Source organism: Schistocerca piceifrons, chromosome 1, assembly GCF_021461385.2.
Source record: "Schistocerca piceifrons isolate TAMUIC-IGC-003096 chromosome 1, iqSchPice1.1, whole genome shotgun sequence".
In the NCBI taxonomy this organism is placed as follows: domain Eukaryota; kingdom Metazoa; phylum Arthropoda; class Insecta; order Orthoptera; family Acrididae; genus Schistocerca; species Schistocerca piceifrons.
The window spans coordinates 394862506-394871849 of NC_060138.1; positions in this window are offsets into that span (position 1 = coordinate 394862506).

A 9344-nucleotide genomic window follows, 5' to 3' on the forward strand; every position below is an offset into this window, starting at 1 on the left:
TGACAGTGAGTGGGTGGTTGACCCCGACTCCATGCTGGTGTACCGGGAAACAGACGGAGAACTTGTACGCCTGTTGATAAATGTCCATTGTCCCGTTTTCTGTGAAACATGCGACAAAGCCACGCAAGCTACGGTGGAGCGGTCAACAGAGGTCAAAATATGTGTGTTCGTGAGTATAGCAACTTCACGCTGAATTCACGGTCTGCAGAGCCAGAAGTAAATCAGGTGAAGAGCGACAGCATGAAATACGCCGGCCTCCGATGGGAACGTGGGACCGAGGAATTTGAAGTACTCTCCTGGGAGTCAGAATTCTGGAAAACTTGGTGTTTGTGCAGACGCTAACCTTGATAGGTGGCCTGGGAGCAGCGAAATAGCAGAAGTTGAGAGCAAGGGAAGTTTTGTGGGAATTTGCTCACTTCCCAGAGCAGGCATTGGTCGGCTCTGGGAAGCGACGCATAATTAACGCGACTTGCGCTGCAATTGGTGTAAGTGATTTTGCTGGAGGGGAAACCGAGGCGAAGAGCAGACTGTGAGAAGTCTCCGCAGAGGTCTTCCTTTCCCAGCTTGCCTAGAGTGCGGACGTGGCGTTCTTTACTCAGCTTGCCTGAGAAAGAGTGAGCATCTCTGCAGTTTAGGACTTAGCAAACGTAACGATTGAGCTTGGAGATAGGAAGTTTTGGTTCAGCTATGTACTGAGCAAGATAGCTAGGAGTGAATAGACGAGTGCAGCCTTGCAGCACCACGAGGTCGGCCGACGTCCACACAACGACGCTGCTCCACCACGCTGTAGTCGGTGATATTGCACCCACTCCGGCCCACTGATTAATTTGTTGGATCACGTCGGCAAAGTTTCCACAAGGGTTTCATGGGCTGTGTACTGTAGAATTCTTCTCGTGCTTCGCATTACGCCTGGATCAGTCGACAGGAATTACTTTTGAGTTATCGAGCTTTACTCCACGCAAACGCAATTTATTACCATTGCCTGGTAGGAGAGTCATGTAATGTGATGATTGAAGGCCGTGAGTTAAAATAAATTTATGATAATCGACTGCATCGGTTTTCAATTAAGTAGTTGAAATCCCAAGTCACTTTCTTAATTAATTTTATGTTCAACATTTGCATCTGGTGTTCAATAGCTGCATATAACATCAATGTGCACCCCTTTTTAATTAAAAGTGATCAGTTCTGAATCAATTAATGTCAACACTGCCACCGCAGTTCAATCAGGAGTCACAGGGCCTTATTACTTTCTTTGCGTTATCCGATATTGCGGAAGTTTTACACTCTCTGTTGATCTGTTAGTCAATTAGCTGGGGTGAACACACGCCAAAACCAGATAAGTGACGGGTGGGGTGTTACAATACGTCTGTGGTTCTGTTTTATCAACAGGCTGAAGTAAAAAATTATTTTTCTTCGAAATTTCTTGTAATGTTTTCTCATTGTAGCTGGCAAGAAATTTCTTTTAGAAAGTACTGCATCCTATTCTACACTAAAAACAGAGATGTGTAATATTTTTTTGAACCTTTACTGCCATCTGAAATTATCACAATACTTTAAGATGGTGCGATGACCTTGAAGAGGAAAAGTTGGAAAAATAATCCCCATTTATAAGAAAGGGGACAGAACAGCATGTGAAAACTACAGAGGTATAACTTTCTTAAGCACAGTTTATAAGATATTCACAAGTATATTAAACGAAAGAATACAGAAGTGTGAAGAACGCATGCTAGGGGAATATCAGTGTGGCTTTCGACCAGACAGAGGAACAACTGATCAAATATACACTCCTGGAAATGGAAAAAAGAACACATTGACACCGGTGTGTCAGACCCACCATACTTGCTCCGGACACTGCGAGAGGGCTGTACAAGCAATGATCACACGCACGGCACAGCGGACACACCAGGAACCGCGGTGTTGGCCGTCGAATGGCGCTAGCTGGGCAGCATTTGTGCACCGCCGCCGTCAGTGTCAGCCAGTTTGCCGTGGCATACGGAGCTCCATCGCAGTCTTTAACACTGGTAGCATGCCGCGACAGCGTGGACGTGAACCGTATGTGCAGTTGACGGACTTTGAGCGAGGGCGTATAGTGGGCATGCGGGAGGCCGGGTGGACGTACCGCCGAATTGCTCAACACGTGGGGCGTGAGGTTTGCACAGTACATCGATGTTGTCGCCAGTGGTCGGCGGAAGGTGCATGTGCCCGTCGACCTGGGACCGGACCGCAGCGACGCACGGATGCACGCCAAGACCGTAGGATCCTACGCAGTGCCGTAGGGGACCGCACCGCCACTTCCCAGCAAATTAGGGACACTGTTGCTCCTGGGGTATCGGCGAGGACCATTCGCAACCGTCTCCATGAAGCTGGGCTACGGTCCCGCACACCGTTAGGCCGTCTTCCGCTCACGCCCCAACATCGTGCAGCCCGCCTCCAGTGGTGTCGCGACAGGCGTGAATGGAGGGACGAATGGAGACGTGTCGTCTTCAGCGATGAGAGTCGCTTCTGCTTTGGTGCCAATGATGGTCGTATGCGTGTTTGGCGCCGTGCAGGTGAGCGCCACAATCAGGACTGCATACGACCGAGGCACACAGGGCCAACACCCGGCATCATGGTGTGGGGAGCGATCTCCTACACTGGCCGTACACCACTGGTGATCGTCGAGGGGACACTGAATAGTGCACGGTACATCCAAACCGTCATCGAACCCATCGTTCTACCATTCCTAGACCGGCAAGGGAACTTGCTGTTCCAACAGGACAATGCACGTCCGCATGTATCCCGTGCCACCCAACGTGCTCTAGAAGGTGTAAGTCAACTACCCTGGCCAGCCAGATCTCCGGATCTGTCCCCCATTGAGCATGTTTGGGACTGGATGAAGCGTCGTCTCACGCGGTCTGCACGTCCAGCACGAACGCTGGTCCAACTGAGGCGCCAGGTGGAAATGGCATGGCAAGCCGTTCCACAGGACTACATCCAGCATCTCTACGATCGTCTCCATGGGAGAATAGCAGCCTGCATTGCTGCGAAAGGATGATATACACTGTACTAGTGCCGACATTGTGCATGCTCTGTTGCCTGTGTCTATGTGCCTGTGGTTCTGTCAGTGTGATCATGTGATGTATCTGACCCCAGGAATGTGTCAATAAAGTTTCCCCTTCCTGGGACAATGAATTCACGGTGTTCTTATTTCAATTTCCAGGAGTGTATATGACAAGACAAATGATGGAAAAGTTCTATGAATATGATGTAGATCTGCATTTCCTATTCATCGACTTCAAACAAGCCTTTGACAGCATAAATCAGCAAGAACTATACAGAGTACTGAAAGAAGTTGGTATATGTGCTAAACTAATAAGACTAATCAGAATGACAATGACAGAGACAAGAGCAAAAGTAAAGGTCCTTAGCAGAACAAGTGAAAGCTTTGACTTTAATAAAGGTGTGAAGCAAGGGGATAGTCTCACCACTGTCCTATTCAATATAGCCCTGCATAGTGTAGTAAATAAAATCAACAAAAGAGGCTCCATATTTATGAAAACTAGCCAGTTATGTGCACATGCTGATGACATTGCAATAGTAGGAAGAAATACCAATACACTACTAGAAACATACCGGGCAATGGAAACAGAAGCCTTAAAAATTGGCCTCATAGCAAATGAAAACAAAACAAAATATATGGTAATGTCACAATCTGAGGCCAGAAGAACCCCTAAAAACCTAAACATCAATGGGAAATGCTTCAAAGGAGTGTCCTCTTTTAATTACTTGGGAGCCCTAATAACAACTGATAACAGTATTGGAAGGGCTATAAGGGAAAGAATACAAGCAGGAAACAGAGCTTACTTTGCAAATATGCAACTTTTCAAAAATAGCCTTGTTACACGAAAAACAAAACTGCTAATATATAATTCTCTAGTCCGTCCAGTTATCACACCCCATACGAGTCAGAGGTATGGACGTTGACAGAACAAGATAAAAATGCACTAAGAACCGTTGAGCGGAAAATACTACGCAAAATCTATGGGCCAATAAGGGGGAAGAAGGCTGGAGAATAAGCTACAATGCCGACTTACAAGAGTTAATACAAGACAGGGGCATAGTAAAATTTGGCCGGCCGCGGTGGTCTAGCGGTTAAGGCGCTCAGTCCGGAACCACGCGACAGCTACGGTCGCAGGTTCGAATCCTGCCTCGGGCATGGATGTGTGTGATGTCCTTAGGTTAGTTAGGTTTAAGTAGTTCTAAGTTCTAGGGGACTGATGACCTCAGCAGTTAAGTCCCATAGTGCTCAGAGCCATTTGAACCATAGTAAAATTTGTGAAAACACAGCGAATACGATTGCTAGGAGACTTGGAGAGAATGGCAGAGGATAGAATTCCAAAGAAAATGAAGAAAGGTGTGATACATTCAGCTAGGCGAAAAGGGAGACCCAGAAGAAGATGGATCGAGGAGGTAATAATGGATGTCACCAGTATGGGAGTCCGGGGGTGGAAAAGAGCAGCAAATAACATAGAAGTGAGGAGGAAGATTGTTGAAGAAGCCAAGGCTCATTAAGGGCTGTAGTGCTACTGAAGAAGAAGAAGATGACCTTGAAGCGCCTCTTTTCGAGATAAATATAAATTGTTGCACATCTAAGCTAGTTGTTGTCACTGTAAGTGGGCTGTGTGTTGTTTCATATTTGGCTAACAACCTTGCTGTATTCAGATGTAATAAGCAACAAGATTTTGTACCGACGTCATACCCTAACACAGGTCTTTGACTTTAGGAGGACAAACAACTATTTACGAGGGGGAGTTGGAAAATTACTTTTCCCTGTCGACTGTGGTCAGAGTTGTGTGTGAAAGGAAAAAAAGAGAATGAGACATTAAAGATAAGACATATCTTTATTTTTCTAAATAATTTCCAAATACATTGTGACATTTGTCATACCGCTTTATAAGCTTCAAAAAGCCTTCCAGGAAAAAATCAGGGCGTTGCATACGGAAGAAGCGTTGAACGGCTTGTTTGACGTCAGCATTGCTGCCAAAGCGCCTTCCGCCGAGAGTCTTCTTCAAGCCAGGAAACATGGAAGTCACTTGGTGCGAGATCCGGACTGTAAGGTGGATGGTGTAGGCGCTCCCAACCAAGAGTTGCAACATGGTTTTGCGTTGCCGTCGCCGTGTGTGGTCTCGCATTGTCATCCAACAGCAGAACGCCAGATCTGAGAAGGTCAGGCCGCTTTTTCCGAATCACCTCTTTCTATTTCGACAGAGTGGCACAGTACCGCGCAGCATTGATGGCTGCATCATCCAGAAAGTCCAGCAGCAAAACTCCTTTGGCGTCCAGAAAACCTGCAGACGGGGTGCTTTAGTCCTTTTGAACTTCTTTCGGACGGATGATGACGGATATTTCCACTCCATGGATACGGCCTTCGATGCGGGCGTGTAGTGGTGGACCCACGTTTCATTCCCCGTCACAATCCGAAACAGAAGGTCAGTGCCATCTGCTTGATCGCGGTCGACCTTTACCCAATGGCGTATCGGTGTCTTGCACGTGCGCGTTCACCTGCCGTGTCGTCTTTCGCCCATATCACACAACTCTGCCCACAGTAGACAGGGGAAACTTATTTTCCAACACCCCCTCGCATTACAAAGAACACTAGTGACGTCTCTGAGTGACATCCCGGTCGGTTTGATCGTTGCTCGTACATCCTCATCCACTTAGACGTCACTCTGTACTCAGCCTAGACATCGGAATGTATTCACCACTGTGAAAAGAGCTCCATTAATTTCTGTAGTTTCAGGAGATGAAATCGTTTTGATGTATTCAGTTTTGTCGGTGTTGTTTGCAGACGATCGTACCACTTTTGGACTTGAATTTCAAGATCCTTCCTGGCATCCGCCACTATTATCACATAAGCACGCAAACGCCTGTCATCGTGTGTGACAACTCGCCAACGGAAAGCACTGTCTTGTGCAATGGTGTTCTCAGAATACAGTTATGCATTCGTGACCTGCACTGTGCGGAAGTTGCGCAAAAGAAAGAAGCGACCGCGGAAAGCAGATACGAGACGTCAGCCGGCGCTGTCCGCTGACGCGTTGAGCAAGCGCGGAAGCGGGCCGCGAGCAGTCAGCTGGTCTTCCGCTGGAGGGAAAGGCGTGGAGTTGCGGGCCGATGCCTGCGCTGCGCTACACCTCTTAATCCCGCCATTGTTCCAGCCGCCTCGTGCTCGTCGCTGCATGGCGGCTGCGTGCTCCAGCGGCTTCACCTCGCCTCACGGCCACGGCTGTCGAGGCTGCAGCTCGCGCACGCCCGCCGGTACGCGACTCAAGTTTTCTGGACCTGTTGACTTTACAAACGACTGGTCAAAATACAATACAAATATGCTGTGCCGAATAACTGAAACAATATCGGAAGGAGAGAAAATTTCAGTGGTTAGGGGGAAATCACGAAGCGAGTCCCACAGGAACCAATATTGGGTCCACCCTTACTCCCTATATATGTGAAAGACCTACTTAACATTTAACAAAGGTACACTACTGGGAATTAAAATTGCTACATCATGAAGATAACGTGCTACAGACCCGAAATTTAACCGACAGGAAGAAGATGCTGTGATATGCAAATGATTAGCTTTTCAGAGCATTCACACAAGGTTGGCGCCGGTGGCGACACCTACAACGTGCTAACATGAGGAAAGTTTCCAACCGATTTCTTATACAAAAACAGCAGTTAACCGACGTTGCCTGGTGAACGTTGTTGTGACGCCTCGTGTAAGGAGGAGAAATGCGTACCATCACGTTTCCGACTTTGATAAAGGTCGGATTGTAGCCTATCGCTTGATAAAGGTCGGATTGTAGACTATCGCTATTGCGGTTTATCGTATCGCGACGTTGCCACTCGCGTTGGTCGATATTCAATGACTGTTAGCAGAATATGGAATCGGTTGGTTCAGAAGGGTAATACGGAACGCTGTGCTGGATACCAACGGCCTCGTATCACTAGCAGTCGAGATGACAGGCATCTTATCCGCATCGCTGTAACGGATCGTGCAGCCAGGTCTCGATCCCTGACTCAAGAGATGGGGAAGTTTGAAAGACAACAACCATCTGCACGGAACAGTTCGACGACGTTTGCAGCAGCAGGGACTATCATCTCGGAGACCATTGCTGCGGTTACCCTTGACGCTGCGTCACAGACAGGAGCGCCTGCGATGGTGTACTCAACGACGAACCTGGGTGCACGAATGGCAAAACGTCATTTTTTCGGATGAATCCAGGTTCTGTTTACGGCATCATGATGGTCGCATCCGTGTTTGGCGACATCACGGTGAACGCACATTGAAAGCGTGTATTCGTCATCGCCATACTGGCGTATCAGCCGGCGTGATGGTATGGGGTGCCGTTGGTTACACGTCTCGGTCACCTCTTGTTCGCACTGACGGCACTTTGAACAATGGACGTTACATTTCAGATATGTTACGCCCCGTGGCTCTACCCTTCATTCCATACCTGCGAAACTATACATTTCAGCAGGATAATGCACGACCGCATGTTACAGGTCCTGTTCGGGTCTTCCTGGATACAGGAAATGTTCGGCTGCTGCCCTGGCCAGCACATTCTCCAGATCTCTCACCAATTGAAAACGTCTGGTCAATGGTGGCTGAGCAACTGGCTTGTCACAATACGCCAGTCACTACTCTTGATGAACTGTGGTATCGTGTTGAAGCTGCATGGGCAGCTGTACCAGTACACGCCATCCAAGCTCTGTTTGACTCAATGCCCAGGAGTATCAAGGCCGTTATTATGGCCAGAGGTGGTTGTTCTGGGCACTGATTTCTCAGGATCTATGCACCCAAATTGCGTGAAAATGTAATCACATGTCAGTTCTAGTGTAATATATTTGTCCAATGAATACCCGTTTATCATCTGCATTTCTTCTTGGTGTAGCAGTTTTAATGACCAGTAACGTATTTGGTAATTTTTGCTTACAATGCTGGTGTTACAATGAGCATCATTAGAGAAAAAACAACAGAAGAAATTGTTTTTAGGTTTTTCAAAGAATTATGATGTGGTCTCTGAAAATGGACTCGTTCTTAATTGGCAAAAACAAGCTACACTCAGTTCTGCGCAACAGATAGTTATAACAACAACTAATGAAGGAGTCAGTGAACAGGATAGAATATTCGAAAGCTTTTGGGTGTACCTATTGATGAAAACTTATAGAAACATACACTGACATGACAGAAATCATGAGTTAGCGATATACACACATACAGATGGCGGTAGTGTCGCGTACACAAGGTATAAAAGGGCAGTGCATTGGTGGAGCTGTCAGGTTATTCGTATGAAAAGATTTGCGACATGATTGTCGCAGTACGACGAGAATTAACATACTTTGAAAGCGGAATGGTAGTTGGAGCTAGACGTGTGGGACATTCCATTTCGGAAATCGTTGGGGAAATCATTATTCCGAGACCCACAGCGTGCCGAGAATTCAAAATTTCAGGCATTACGTTTCACCACAGACAATGCAGTGGCTAAGAGCTTTCGCTTAATTACGGAGAGCAGCGGTGTCTTCGTAGAATTGTCGGTGCTGACGACTGTAAAACTGTGGCCTGGTCAGATGAGTCCCCATATCAAGTGGTAAGCTGATGGTAGGGCTGGAGTGTGGCGCAGACCCAACGAAGCCATGGACCTAAGTAAAATGTCGAATCAAAACACCTTCAAACCTTTATATTTGAGCAGTCAGTTTGAACATTACATTACGCCACCTTCAGGCCCGCTGACCGACATATAGGACGAATCCCACCTCTGGTCCAGTCAAAATAGGCACCAGCGGTTAGTGACTGGTATCCGTAGATGTTTGACACAGCGATCCCTTCGATTGTGACTTGCCGACTACACGTCTGTAAGGAGGTCTCAAGATGGCGTAATATAGCGCTGAAACTAGTTGCTCAAATAAAATAACAACTGGAGACTTAGACGAATGAAGATGTTTTTATTCGAATTTTTCTACTGAACAACCGAGAGCCCAAAATCATATATATACAGACGGACTTACAGAGAATTGACGCAAGTTGTCAACAAAGCACTGTGCAAGGTTGTGGTGGCTCCATAATGGTGTGGGTTGCGTTTACATGGAATTGAACGGATCGTTGACTGCAAATCATTATATTCAGTTACTTGGAGACCATTTACAGCCATTCATGGACTTCATGTTCCCAAACAACGATGGAACATTTTTGGATGACAATGCACCATGTCACCGGGCCACAATTGTCCGCGTTTTGTCTAAAGAACATTTCGAACAATTTGAACAAATGATTTTGCCACCCAGTTGCCCGATACTAATTCCATCGAACATTT